Source organism: Pseudorca crassidens, unplaced genomic scaffold (assembly GCF_039906515.1).
Source record: "Pseudorca crassidens isolate mPseCra1 unplaced genomic scaffold, mPseCra1.hap1 Scaffold_138, whole genome shotgun sequence".
Classification (NCBI taxonomy): Eukaryota; Metazoa; Chordata; class Mammalia; order Artiodactyla; family Delphinidae; genus Pseudorca; species Pseudorca crassidens.
Genome location: NW_027136065.1, coordinates 215,001 through 230,000, shown reverse-complemented (window position 1 = coordinate 230,000; position 15,000 = coordinate 215,001).

Sequence of the window (15,000 nt, the reverse complement as noted above, 5' to 3'; positions counted from 1 at the left end):
AGAGCCACTCACGGGACACACCACCGCGGCGGAGACCCCGAGGAGCACGCTGGGAAAAGGGAACGACACCACCGCTCGGCCTCGCGCGCCTGAGGGACGACCTGGAGCGCTCCAGGGGCACCACAGAGGACCGAGCAAGTCACGCTCACGCGCCGGCAGCGGGCGCGCGGCGCAGCGGCGGGACGGCCCCCACCGACGCGGGGAGGACCGCCCGCGAGGCACACGCCAAGGAGGCGAAGCGAGAGCGTCTGCTGCGTCCGAGGACCACGGCCCCGCCCACGCCATGAGGCAGGAGGCGGGAGACCGCAGGTCAGGGCCGGAGACCACCACCCCTGCCTCCCACACACCCCTCGGCAGGCCGGCAGGGCGTGACAAGAGAGGCGAGGGGCCCGCGGACAGTACGAGAAGAGCGGTCCCGTTCGCCAAGAACGTCCGTCCCTCGTCTGGCGCGACTTAAGGCCCGGCCCAGGAGAGCGCGACATCACCACATCGATCAGTCAATCCAGAGAGCCAGGGGCCACGAGGGCCCCGAGGGAGGAGGGGCACGGCGAGGACCCTCACCGGAGGAGCCTGCTTCAGCCTCAGCCGGCACCCAGCCCCCCCTTCGCTCCCTCTTGCCTTCTCGGGCAACAGTGGCCGACGACCCCGCGAGGAGAACGCCTGACACGTGGCACGGAGCCTGCGGGTTGGGGTCGTCTCAGCCACCACCGGGTGCCTGCGGCGGGGAAGGGGAGTCACACGGGGTAGAAGACCCACGCACCACCTCGCCCCGCCGCCCTCGGGTGAGCCAGAGACCGGAGGCGGCACCGCGGGTCGGGTCAGCCGGGCGCACACACGAGAGCCGGCGCGCAGGCCCAAGCGGGCGGCTCAAGTGGCAAGGGCCGGTTCGGGCGCCGGACGGCGGTCCAAAGCCCAGCGCCCTGCGCGCGTCCAGAGTCCCAGAACCCCCAGCGAGAGATGCCAGAGGAGACCGTGTCAGCACCTATCTGGTGGTAAAAAAGGCCCATTTCAGGCGAAAAAAATCACGGCGCCCGGCAGCGGGGCCCATCCACGAACCTCGGGGGGGCTCCCCGGGACCTCGGCCCGGCTACCTCTCCCCAACACTTCCCCATCCACAGCAGCCCCGGAGCTCTCTCGGGGCCATCTGGTCGACCCGAGGAGCGGGGGGGGGGGGGGGGGGGGCGGCAGAGTGGAGCGGGGCGGGGCGGGAAAACGTGGCAGAGGCAGCGAGCGGGCCGGGGTCGCCCTCCCCGGATCGCCCGCGCGAGCAGGTACCGTACCGCCGTCCCTCCGAGTCCCCGGGCGAAGACTTGGTTACAGAAAAGGAACTATCCCACTCTGCCGCCTCTGACGAGCGGGGCCCACGAGGGACCGCGCCCGGGCCCAGGCCGCCCTATCCGGGCCACCCAGTACGACTCGGGCCGGTCCCCACCGCCACCCCCACCCCGGCCGGGACTCGCGGTGGAGGAGGGGGCGGGGGAGGGTGAGAAAAAGTCGCGTCCGCCGACCGGGACCCACGTGGGCCCGCTAAAGGGCCGGGTGCGCCCTCCCCGGCCACCCGCGCGAGCAGGTCCCGGCCCGTCCGCGTCCCCGGACCCAGGGGGACTTGGAAACATTTTCGCACGGAGGCACCTCCCAGGCGACCGGAGCCCACGAGGGACCGCACCCGGGCCCGGGCCTCTCTCTCCGGGTCACCCCTCGCGGCCCAGCCCGGTCCCCACCTCCGGAGTCCGACTCGGAAAAGCATCGGTCAGAAAGAATCCGACCACCGGGACCCACGCGCGCCCGCCAACGAGCCCGTCGCGCCCTCCACCGGCCTAAACGCACGGGCACGGGCACGGGCCGGTCCCCACCTCCGGAGCGGGGCGCTGTGGGGACCGGGCGGTGGGGGGGGGGGGAGGGAGGGAAGGAAGGAAGGAGGGTCGGGTGGCCGGGTCGGTCCCCGCGGCCGGATGCTGGTCGACCAGGCCAGGCGGCCCCACAGACCGGCTCGAGAGCGCGGCGACAGTCACACCCTCATAGGCCTGCACGCCCAATCTCAAGCGACAGCAGGAGGCGCCCACGCCTGGGCCCCACCGGGACAGTCACCGCCAGCGTCGCCCGGCTCCCGGAACTCTGCCTCGGGCCCGGCGGCCGAGTCACAGCCCTCACGAAGGTCGCCGAAGCTCCAGAGACAAGGGACAATATAAAAGCGGCCGCCAGGTGGCTCCCGACAACGGCTCCAACGTCCCCGGGCCGGGTTCCCTGTCGCCGGCCGGCCACCGAGGATGCAGCAGCGCCGGGCCGCCCAAACGCCCGAGCTCGGCCCGCCGGGGCGAGCCGGCGGGCGTCTGGCGCGGCCCCGAGGCGTCCGTCTCGGAGCTAGCTCCCGGGACGGCACGACACGGCGCGACCCCGGCAGCAGACGGGGGGGGGGGGGGGGTGGCCGGGGAAGCTGGGAAGACGTCGCCGGGAGGCCGCCTCGAAGGAAACGCGCTCCCCACGCGACTCCTCGGCGGGGGCAAATCCCACGGAGACGCCGGCGGGGCCCGGGGCGGCCGGCACGGGGTGCCCAGAGGGTCACGAGCAAGATCCCCGGCTGCCCGGACGGAGGGAGGGAGGGAGGGAGGGAGGGAGGGAGGGAAGGCGGGGACTGGCAAACCGAAACCAGGCAAGCACTCAGAGAACAACGCAGGAATTCATCCTCTCTCGAACGGTGGAGGTCTGTCGGAAGCAGACACGCAAAGCCCAGAACCTAGAAAGGAAAGGAAGGATACCCTCCGACCCCACACATACAAGCGGAAACAAACAACTATCTCTGCCCGGACGGCGACAAAGTCCAAAGACAACACATGGGTGCGTGGGTGGGGAAAACGCACCCGCGGTCACGAGAAAACATGGATTTCAAAATGGACTGACCACAGTCCACGGGCGGGGGTGGGCGTGGGGGTGGGGGATGGGGGAGGCGGGGCTCGGGGGAATGCGGGCGGGTGGGGGGGCGGAGGGGGGGCGAGGGTGGAGTCCATAGCCATCCACTAAAGAAACTGAGTTCGGGCACATCTACTCAATGCAACACCCCGAGTGCGAGCGTGTGCGTGTGCGTGTGCGTGTGCGTGTGCGTGTGTGTGTGTGTGTGTGTGTGGAATGCGGTAAGTATCGACAACGGACTGTAGCCCCACCGAGACCACGACAAACCATACCAGCGAAGAAGTCAAGCCGTACAACTACTCTGGCCTTCAAAACAAAGGAAAAAGCGTGCACGTATAGTATACGTACGTGCATCGCGTGTGCTTGTGGCACAGGTATACGTGGACGTATAAAGGCCTAGGACAAGCCCAAGCACATCCCGTAAGGGGAGCCTATCCAAAACAGACCAAGGCCTCTCACCACTCAGCTTCCAGAAAACAAGCAACCCAGCGAGGAAAGTGAACTGGAGGCCCAAACTGAACCTTTTCGTTAGGGAAAATAAAGAAAAGAAGAGACGAGAAGAGAAGAGAAGAGAAAAGGAAAGGAAAGGAAAGAAAAGGAAAGGAAAGGAAAGGAAAGGAAAGGAAAGGAAACGAAAGGAAAGGAAAGGAAACGAAAGGAAAGGAAAGGAAACGAAAGGAAAGGAAAGGAAACGAAAGGAAAGGAAAGGAAAGGAAAGGAAAGGAAAGAAGGAAGGAAGGAAGAAAGTAAGAAAGAAAGAAAGAAAGAAAGAAAGAAAGAAAGAAAGACAGAAAGAAAGAGAGAGAGAGTGGGAGTGGGAGTGGGAGTGAGAGTGGGAGTGGGAGTGGGAGAGGGAGAGGGAGAGGGGGAGGGAGAGGGAGAGGCAGAGGGAGGGACAGAGAGACAGAGGGGAGAGAGAGAGAGAGACAGAGAGAGTGAGAGTGAGAGTTGGAGTGGGAGTGGGAGAGGGAGAGGGGAGGGAGAGGGAGAGGGAGGGAGAGACAGAGAGACAGAGGGGGAGAGAGAGAGACAGAGACAGAGAGAAAGAAAGAGAGAGAGAAAGAAAGAAAGAAAAAGAGAAAGAGAGAAAGAAAGAGAGAGAAAGAAAGAGAGCGAGAGAGAAAGAAAGAGAGAGAAAGAAACAGAAAGAAAGAGAGAGAGAGAGAAAGAAAGAGAGAGAAAGAGAGAGAGAAAGAGAGAGAGAGAAAGAGAGAGCAAAAGAGAGAGAGAGAGAAAGAGAAAGAGAAAGAAAGAGAGAGGAAGAGAGGGAAAGAGCGAAAGAGAGAAAGAAAGAGAGAGAGAAAGAGAGAGAGAAAGAGAAAGAGAGAAAGAAAGAGAGAGAGAGAGAAAGAGAAAGGGAAAGAGCAAAAGAGAGAGAGAAAGAGTGAAAGAGAGAAAGGAAGAGAGAGAGAAAGAGAGACCGAGCGAAAGAAAGAGAGCGAAAGAGAGAGAAAGAGATAGAGAGAAAGAGAGAGGGAAAGAGCGAAAGAGAGAGAAAGACAGAAAGAAAGAGAGAGGGAAAGAAAGAAAGAAAGAGAGAAAGAGGGAAAGAGAAAGAGAGAGAGAGAAAAGAAAGAAAGAAAGAAAGAAAGAAAGAAAGAAAGAAAGAAAAAGAAAGATAGAAAGAAAGATAGATAGAAAGAAAGAAAGAAAGAAAGAAAGAAAGAAAGGAAGGAAGAAAGAAAGAAAGAAAGAAAGGAAAGAAAGAAAGAAAGAAAGAAAGAAAGAAAGAAAGAAAGAAAGAAAGAAAGAAAGAAAAAATCTCTCAACCTAAAAGTTTTTGGAACAAACAGACAATCTATGATTTGGTAGGTAAAAAAAAATATTTTTGGAACGTACAGTTCTTTGAGACAAGAATGGAGAGGAAAAGAAAAAAAAAGACAATAAGAATTCGGAACGCTTAGAAACCTGAATCGGTCACGAACAGGAACTAGGAAGCCATGGTGAACGGGGTCTGTGACACCAGTGTTTCTGGACCGGCAAATGGATGATTCCATTTCATCACGCCTAGAAGCGTACATTTTCACGCAGCATCACTTTTTTAAAATGTTTTTTCCCCAAAGTGATGCTAGAGGTGTGGACTCATACATCGGAACATCTTTAGTCTTTCTGTAATAAGGAGACCGACGTAGGTCCACTGAGACTTGTTGAGCCACGAACGTTTCCGTAGGTCATCTTTGGAAACGATCTAGACGTTCCACGAATTCCCTCCCCATCATTCCGCTTACACCAACACTAAAGTTCCTAAAGTGACCCAAAAGGTCTGGGAGAAACTGTTTTTAAGTAGACATACCAAAAAACATAACCTTTCTTAAGGAGTTCCTCCACCTAGAGCTATCGACATCACTTGTTCTAAATCCCATGACGACGAGATGACCCGTGAACATTTCCTGAGACTTTAGACGGTGTCAGCCATCATCCCCAAGTTCTTTTCCTTGCTGACGAACTTGGTTCACTCCCGTGAACTTATTGGATTTGGGGTCGACGTAGATAGAAGAAAAGGATGACCTCGAATGCCGATCACCCCAAAGACATGCCTAGTTTCATAAAACCCATACGTTGACCCTGGCTATTCTCAGCCGGAGGGTTCATCCTAGATCACGTGAACTTGCAAAACCCTTTGGGTCCCTCTCTAGTAGACTGAATAATTCGGGAGTGCTTCCTCCTAAGCCCTTCAAGAGAGCTCTTTCCCAAGTTAATTGTGGCACTCGGATCCGTACGTAGGAACAGGCCAGCTCTAGAAGGTAGCTACAGACATACCTGTTACCAGGGCCTTCCCAGATTCTTGCACAGCAGTGCCATAGAAACGAAGATCGCTTCCACAAGACTCTAAGGTCAGCAAAGCAAAACTTTTTTTTAAATTTATTTTATTATTATTATTATCATTATCATTACTATTATTTTATTAAAAGAGATAGCTGGTACACAAGGGAGAAGGCGGTGGGGGGGGCGGGGGGGGGTTGGGGGGGAGAGACACCGCCCCGAGTTGCTCTGATCACGGAAGGGAGAGTTTGTCTCGGGATCACCGATCCTTTCCAGGAATCCTCCAAATTCTCGGATCTGCAGCAGCTGGTTGCACGGTGGCTACCTATGGGGAATAGCAAGCGCTTCCACGAGGGGAAAGAAGCACATGAGAATTTTCTGCAAGAAAGCACAGGAACAGATAAGGGTTAAATGTACAGTGGAGCTCCTCGTCTTGGGACAACTAGGTATAGTCGTGGTGTCAACAGAGGTAAAGTTAATCTTTTACTCCCGAGAGCCTCGTGTGTGTGTGTGTGTGTGTGTGTGTGTGTGTGTGTGTGTGTGTGCGCGCGCGCGCGCGCGCGCGTGTGTACGTGGGTGGGTGGGTGGGTGTGGGTGGGTGGGCGGGTGTGTGTCTGAGACTCAGGCCCCCAGGGCCTCTGTTCTTTAGCTGGCAAGGCCTGTTTGGCCCTAGGCCACTCCCCAGTCCTTTTCCAAAATGTCTGTAGGTCTGTCTCATGCGTGCGTACGTACGTACGTACGTACGTACGTACCTACCTACCTACCTACCTACCTACCTAGAGATCGACATGACCAGAGATTTCATAGCTTTCATTTAAAAACTTTTAGTCAGCCACGAAGCAGGTAGTGCAATCGAAAATTCGCTCTCTTGCTTATTTATAAAGAACCGTTGGAATAGGTGACGTTTATTTCCTCCGATGGCTAAGGCTTTTTATTATCTGTGGGGAAAGACTTTTAAGATTCGTGTTGGTCCCGAAGGAGACGGCGAATTAGTGTTTGGGTGAGGGAGCCCTTCCACCGGTTTGTATTCTTAAAGAGACCACTTCCCCCTCCCCTCCCCCGTTGTTATTTTTTGGGGTTTTTTTGTTTGTTTGTTTGTTTCCGTTTTGGCTTTTCTGTTTTTTCTTTCTTTCTTTTTTTTTTTTTTCCTTCCCTTTGGTTTCAGGGTCTACCTCATCCAGTCCACTGGCCTTAGTCTCAGTCAGGCCATCGCAGGCTGTGTTCACATTTCGGAGGCGGTAGAGATGTGCAAGATCAAGACAGTTCACCCAGAGAACTGGGCGGCGGGTGCCTTGCTGACATCGAAAAGCTGATCTGCTCATCATGCAGTTCCATTTCCCCTCCTCGTCCTCCTCGTCCTCCTCGTCCTCCTCCTCCACCTCGTCCCCGTCCTCGTCCTCCTCCTCGTCGTCCTCCTCCTCGTCCTCGTCCTCGTCCTCGTCCTCGTCCTCGTCCTCGTCCTCCTCGTCCTCCTCGTCCTCCTCGTCCTCGTCCTCGTCCTCGTCCTCCTCCTCCTCCTCCTCCTCCTGTGTGCTTCTTTCTGTCAAGGAGAAGATTTCCAACTCAAATGCAGACCCAAAGATTTCTAGGTTCCAAAACTTCAGGGTTCCATGGATCATGGTGTCCAAAATCTGCACAGGGTCTTCAATAACGGCCCTCGTTCTCAGCGCACACAAGTCAACCCCAGACCAAGGCACCCTAAGGGCAAAAACCCTCCAAGGTTTCTCCCATTAGACCCCGAACGTCAGCACACACCCCCTCCCCCGGTTTCTATTTCGTATCGCGTGCGCTCAGGCAGACGGCAAACACATCGATCGATCATTTTCCTTTAGCGTGTTTCATGAACGTCGCACTGGCCGAAGAAACCTAGGTGTGTCAAAGCTCATCCCTGCGTAAAAGGCTTTGGCTTCTCCGTGAAGGGGTCGAGCCGAGGGACCCAGGCCCCTCTGTCAACTTTTCACTGGATTCATTGGCCTCACTCTTGTCCCAAGCGACGGCTGGTCAGATTTCTCATGGTCATTTTTTGCCTTCTGGCTTTAGCAAGGGTCTTCAACTGGGGTAAAAAGAGCAGGCTTGCTTGGGGCGCTTTCATGGTGGGGAGGAGGGGGTGGTGGCCCATAGAGGTAGGTCCCTTCGATTCACCCCATCTCAGGTAGTGCCCTATGCAAAACGTTTGCTTTCATACCATCAGGATCCTAACTTTGGAGAGTTTCCCTGCCTTAAACGTCCTCTGCCCTCCGCCTATTCATCCACCATCCACCACCACCCCGCTGACCTGTTCATCCCGTCCATGGTTTTTCTCTTCCGAGAAAGCATGTTACCTACGGCTCGTCCCCAGGCTACGTACGTGTCCATTCACCTCCTGAAAGACATGTCTCGGTCACCTCCGAGAGAGTTCTTGGCAGTGAGGAATAAAACAGCCACTGTCAAGGTCCGCGTGCAGGTTTCTGCGTGGACCTCAGCCGTTCGACTCCCCGCGTCACCTCGGGTCCATTCATAGCAAGGAGTCCTCCGAGGGCCGGGTCTTACGGTGAGAGTGTGTTTGGCTGTGAAAAACACCACCCCTGTTCACAGAGTTCCCAAAAACGGGGGGGTGGGGGGTTGGGGGGTTGGGGTGGGGGTCGGGGTGGAGCTGAGGAGGGCACGGCACGTCAGCATACCGAAGCGTCCGGAACCCCGAGGAGGCGGGCAAGGAAGGAAGATGTCCCCGGGACAAAACCTTCCCTCCCCGTCCTTAGGGTCGATGGCTGGACCTGAGAATTCCATGGACACGAGACGGATTTATGAAACCAGAATTCCAAGAAAGGGGACCTGGCTGGCCGAGACCCCAAAATGAGTCTCTTTGGGGTTTGTTAGGGCGGCAGGCCAGGAGACACCCGCCGTGTTCCACCCGACTCCCAAATGGGGCGAGTTTATCGAAGAAAAAAAAAAAAAAAAGCCAAACCAAAAGCAAACACACACGCAGACAGAAACCCCAGCAAAACACACACACACACACACACACACACACACACACACACACACACACACACACACACACACACACAACTCTGGGTGCGCTATCTGCTGTCCATGATTTCCCGTGCCTTTTGACATGGCTGATAGAGATGGACATGAAACGGCAGGACAGCAAGCTGGCATCTCGGCCGGCCTAGAGAAGTTTCCCGAGTGAAATATCAGAACCAGGGCGGGGTGGGGATGGGGGGCGCAGAGAGAGGCGGGGAAGGGGGGCCCACGTCACCCGGGAGAGAAGCGGGGGGAGGGGGGCGCTGACCGACCTCGGTTCACCCCGTCCCCCTCCGGCCGAGAACCTGCCTTCGCTTCCTGCCCTCAGGTGTGTGAGAGGAGCAGGTTTCTTTCCCATAACTACCAACACATCATTTCAGTCTTGTTTGTGGGTTTCTTTTTGTATGTTCGTTTTCTGGACGAGGCCAAAGAACCCTTCCAGTGAGTGGAGGCGTGTGTACAAAGGAGGATCTGACAGGACGGGAGGGTGCGGGTCAGTCCCTGTGCCAAGAAACCCAGAGAATCTGTCGTAGCTGAGGCTCGGGCCTTTTGCAGAAATAGGCCAAGAGAGTTCAGAGTTGATCCTTCACTGCCAAACAGTCATCACAGCAGTTTCCTGGAAGGGATTGTGTTGCAAGAGCCAGCGTGGTGACCCTCAGGCCTCAGGCCTCAGGCCTCAGGCCTCAGCCCGGCAGGCAGGCAGGCAGGCAGGCAGGCAGCGGCTATTGTCTGTTGGTCCCGCCCCCACCCCCACCCCCACCCCCGTTCCTTCTCCAGAGCTCCTTCCTAAGTCCCCTGGACTGACCTTTGCCAGGAGCGGGGGAGGGGAGGGGAGGTCCGGACGATTCATTCGGCAGGGCCTCGTTCAATCGCTCCATTCAAATGCAGAAAGCTCTCCGGTCAAGTCGGAGCCTTTGACTTTGCCTCGAGCTTCTCTTTAATGAATGGCTTTGTCTTTTTTCTTTCCCCAATTTCCCCACCCTTAGGCTGTCCCCTCCAAACTGCAGGGAGGGAAGGAGGGAGAGAGGTAAGGGATGGGAGGAGGTTGTGTGAGAAACAGGCCTTTTTTTCCAGGCAAAAGATGTCCCCTCCTTTTCCTAACCCAGGAAACCCCACTACACCATTTGAGAATCATGGACATGCATGGAAGCAGATGTCTTCACTTGAGATCTTCCTCCGCAGGAGGACAGAAAGGCGGGCCAGTGTGTCCCTCTTGTGCTGGCCGGTTCTTAAGTCACTTGAATTCAAAATAATCAATAGAGCATGGAGGCAGATTTTGGGGCGGCCTACTCTGGAGCCCAAGAGTTCCCTCCTCTGAAAGTTCCTTGGAACATATTAAAGCTGAGCTGGTGACTCGTGTGTGTAGGGATGTGTGTGTGTGTGTGTGTGTGTGTGAGTGAGTGAGTGAGTGAGTGAGTGAGTGAAGGAGATTTCTAGATGTCAGGGTCGAAGCAACTTTAGAAGTCTGCAACACCTCTGATGATGTCGTCGGGTGTTTGGTTCAAATTTCGGAGTGGCTCTCAAAGAAACAGGCACGAGGATTGTTTCCATAGGAGCCGTTGTGGCCGTTTCGTCAAGTTCTCTAGCTTCCGTTTGCAGAGCTTCAGGCAAAGGGCCATTTTAGTTCTCAGTGAGGCCAAGTCAAAAGGGTGGGAGAAAATGGCAAACGTTCATGGGGAGAGTCGTAGCCAGATATTGGAGGGAACTCAAAAAACTTCGGGATGCAGTCCAGTTTTCAGGTTAAGAACAACACCCTAAGGGAAACGAGTAGCTCCAGAACTTCATATCCACAAGTGAGTATCCCCGTTTTATGGAAACATAATTTTGGCCTCCAAGTAACGTATGCAAATAACTCGGTTGCCAAGGAAATAAGAAGCCTCACTGAGAGTTTCTGAATTAAGGAAGGTAGGGAGAAAAAGATCAGTGATTCCATCCTGCTGACAGAGGTATAAGTTACCAAATGGAGGTCCATCTTTAAAAATAAAAAAAAAGAAAAAAGAAAAAAGAAAATTGGGTTTTGTTGGTTTGTTTTTGTTTTTCCTTGTACCTGGAAAACAAAAGATTTAAGAATCAGTCCTAATCCCTCTGTCTCTCTGTCTCTTCTTTCTCTCTGTCTCTCTCTGTCTCAGTGTCTCTGCCTCTGTCTCTGTCTCTCTCTGTCTCTCTCTCTCTCTCTCTCTCCCCCCCTCCATATATACATATACATATATATACATACATACATGTATATACATATACCTACATACGTGTGTGTGTGTATATGTATATATGTATATATATATATATATATATATATATATATATATATATATATATATATAAAGGTATTTTACGTAGGGTTTTTTTTTTTTTCACATTCTTTTCTCTCATAGGTTTATTACAAAGTATTGAGTAGAGTTTCCTGTGCTATATAGTAGGAGGCGCTTGCTTGTTGATTACCGATTTTATGTACAGTCATGTGTACATGGTCATCCCAACCCCCTAAGTTATCCCCCGCTTCCCCAATCCGTCCTACTTTACACAAGTAGTCATACACATTATCATCCTGTTCATCAGTTCATTCAATCCCGTGTAAGTCATCCTTGTTCTACTTGGAGTCCAGTCTTTCCATCGGTTCTGCCGACCTTGCCTGATGATCGAGCGTGACTGGACGAGTGACGGTTCCAAAAAGTTTGCAAGAGCTTCTGTGAAGGATTGTAGGATTTGCCCAGCGAAGCGGGTGCCGTGATCTGATCACAGGGGAGGCTGTGGAAGGTAGACCCCAAGTGGCAAACACATTTTGTTTTTTTAACAGTCTCTGTGCCACGGTGAGGACATCAGGCTTGCAGTGAGTGAGGGAAGACTTCAACCCACACGGAAGACATACCTACGGCCACAAGAATGTTTGGATGACCCCTACTAAGTGGCAGTGGAATGAAGTCCAGTGGCTGGGGTTCAGAGGGTCCAGAGAGAGGAGGTTTTCTTTCCAGAGAGAAAAATAGTTCCCACCCCCCACCCCCCCCCCCCCCAGGGTTACAAGCATGACAGGTCAGACGTTGCCGGTAGACTGTAGAAATCTTCCCGCCAATGTCTATGTACAATTGGGGTCATCTTCAAGGCACCATGGGTGGGTGAAGGAATGCAAGGTGGAGTGTGGGGGTGGGGGAGGGGGGAGGTTGGCCAGGGAGTAACCAACGGCCGGGCCGCCGTCTCCCGTCTGCCATAGCCCCGACCGGCTGTTGACAGGACAGAATGGACTCGATCCACGTGTGCCCCGCCACCCCCACCACCTTTCAACAGGCTGTTGTTGCTGCCTTGGCGTGAACGTCGGTTAGAACACCTCCCTGATACTGGGTTCCGTCCCTTTCGTGTGAGCCTCCATTTTGACGACGACAGACAACCCTTTATGCCAGGGCAGAGAAGACTTCCAGGAAGAAACATCCCATCATGTCTGGAACAGTTAGAACACATCGGTGTACAGACACAAGCCAAAGTAGACTTCACGTTGTTCCTTCCTCTTTGACGACGCTTCCCGTGTCATCGAAGCTCTCCAAGAAACGTACTCAGTTTCATCTCTCTCGTTTCTCAGGAGAGAGAACACATTTTTGGGCTATTTCGAGGGCCCTCTCCTCCTGCATCCTAACTCAAAGTGCGTTCTAAGTCCAAAGGACTTCACCTGTCCTTCAACCGGGGGGCAAGTGTGTCCAAAATATCCAAAAGGTTGTAAAGCACTTAATCGGATATAGGTCACTGTGAAACAGTGCTTCGCTAGCCAGGTCACCGACATCCCAAGGAGAGACTTGCTAGGCAGAGAGAGAAGCTTCTTCTTCAGTTCCGAGCCACACCTGGTTCTTTGAATCTCGAGAGGACTAAGCTGATGTGAGTCCTCCGAGACCTGATAACGGCAACCTAGAAAATAAGTGATGACTTTTGACAAGGCATAAGCTTTTCTTTCTTGCTTCCTTTTCCTTCCTTCCTTCCTTCCTTCCTTCCTTCCTTCCTTCCTTCCTTCCTTCCTTCCTTCCTTTCTTCCTTCCTTCCTTCCTTCCTTCCTTCCTTCCTTCCTTCTCTCTCTCTCTCTCTCTCTCTCTCTCTCTCTTTCTTTCTTTCCTTCCTTCTCTCCTTAAAGATAAAGGAAGAAACCTTTCCTAATCTAATCTAATCTCTCATGATGGACAGAGCAGACTGATGAAAGAAAAACCCAAACCCTAAACCCAAACCCAAACCTTGTCCTTTTAACATAGAGAGACAACTAAATTCTATTTTTGCACTTGTTTCACGTTGATACGAAAACTCATTTCTGTCTTTGAATCCATCCTCATCTTATCCAGTCAGTCCTGACCACGGATCCGATTCCTTTCCAAAGACCATTTTCTTCACACACCTTTTCCAATCGTCTGTGCCCATTTTTAGCCTGTCCCTCGTTTTCTTTCTTTTCCATTGAGAAGTGACCACCTTTAGGACTAAAATCTCTTTCTCCTTCCCCCAAACATTATCTGCATATCTTCTACTTTGCCTCCCCACTCCCCCAAAAAAGTCCTCTTCCTACCATGAGGATGGCGACATCAGGTAGCTTGGACCACACACGTTCCGTTCCTTCTTTGGAATGCCTCGTCCTTGGACACTGTCTGTTTTTTTTTTTTTTTTTTCTTCAGTCAGTCAGTGAAAGTAAGGAAGCCAACCACAGTGAACAGTGTGAATATGGAATACTTTGTAGAAGTCTAGGCTCCTACCGAGTACACTCTTTCCCTAAAGCACAAGATCTATCTAGGCATGGAACCAAACATGCTCAGTCTCTCCTCCGTAAGAGGTCCAAAGCAGGGAGACCCTTAGACTTGTGGAGCCATGAACATTTCAGTATTTTATCTTATGTGGAGGTGATGTAGACACTCGCTGAGATTTCACCCTGCCAATGGCACTTAGCCAACCTCTAAGCCTAGAGATGACCAGAGATGTTGGAAAGTCTTGAAGTCGGCCTATGGAAAACAATCATTGGGGGGAGAGTTCCCCTTAAACATTCTTATCTCGTTAACATCTATGCCCTCTATTCGTTAGGAGCAGTCCTACTTAGATGATTCGTGAACATTTCATGAGACATGAGGGCGGTTCAGTTCGTCATGGTGTCTACACCTCCCGCCCCCCTCCCCTTTCACGTGAGAGATTTTCTTCCTGATTTCAGAGGGGAGAAGTAAAAGAGAGTCAGAGCGTCCCTCTCGTGGTGTTGTCAGTCTAATTCCAAAACTTCTCTATGCCACGGAGGCACGTTTGGGGGCGGCCTACTCAGGGCCCCAAGACTTTCAAAGTCAAACTCAAGGAGGACGTAAATGTACTTCATGCCACCGAACCCGAACCCGAACCGGTGAACCCGATGGCTTACTAGGAGATGACGTGTCATTGGCCCACCCATTTAAGACACGGAACCAGACACCCTCTCCTCGATGACTCGGAGCAAGTGAGTTCCTGGGGGTGGGGTGGGGTGGGGTGGGGTGGGGTGGGGAGGGTGTCTGTCGGAGAGGGTCCTCTGCTCCAGGTGGGTCCATAAGCACTGCACATGACAGTAGGTGTTCATGGTGTTCTTGGGAAGGAAAGACAGGGAGAATTTTATTTTGAAAAGCTTATCTTCTCACAGCATTTACACTATGAACGATGATGCAACTTCACGGGTGGTGTGCGGGGGCAGTGAAGGCCAGGGAGCCTGGCAACATAGAAGAGCCACGGAGGCTGGCTGTGTGTGACCCCAAGGATGTCCGGCGACTCCTCTCACTTGGGGTGGGGGGTGGGGGGCGGGGGTGGAAGCGGGGGGCGAGATTCCTGTGTGTCTGTCTGCATTCATCAGTCGTGGGAGAGGAAAAACGACGTTCCCTCGACGATCCTTCTGAGTTCTTGCCTGAGAGGCCCCTGTCCCCAAAAGACAGCTCGAGAAGAGAGCGACCCACGGCTGAGGAACGCGTGCACCGTGACCCCCACGCAGGAGAAGCCCAAGCCAGGAGTCACTCGAAAGGGCGGGCTCTGAGCTTGAGCTTCTTCTCGAGGAAGATCTTGGTCCTCCTTTCAGGTCAGGAAGAAGAGGGAGAGGCAGAGCGGCAGAGCGTCCTCGTCGCCCACCCGTCGTTTCTGAAGCGCCTTCAATTCGAACTCATCTGTGTGCCAAAGCGGTCCATTTCGGGGTGCCCTATTCCGGTTCCCTCCCCGCACGGAGAAACATGTTCTGTCCCGATTCACTGAAATGCTCCCAAAGGGCCTTGGTGTGAGGCAGTGGACCTATGCCCATCCTGCCTCCTCTTCAAATCATTTCTACCGATACAGAAGAAGAGACACCACCCCCACCCACCATGGCCTGCCAAA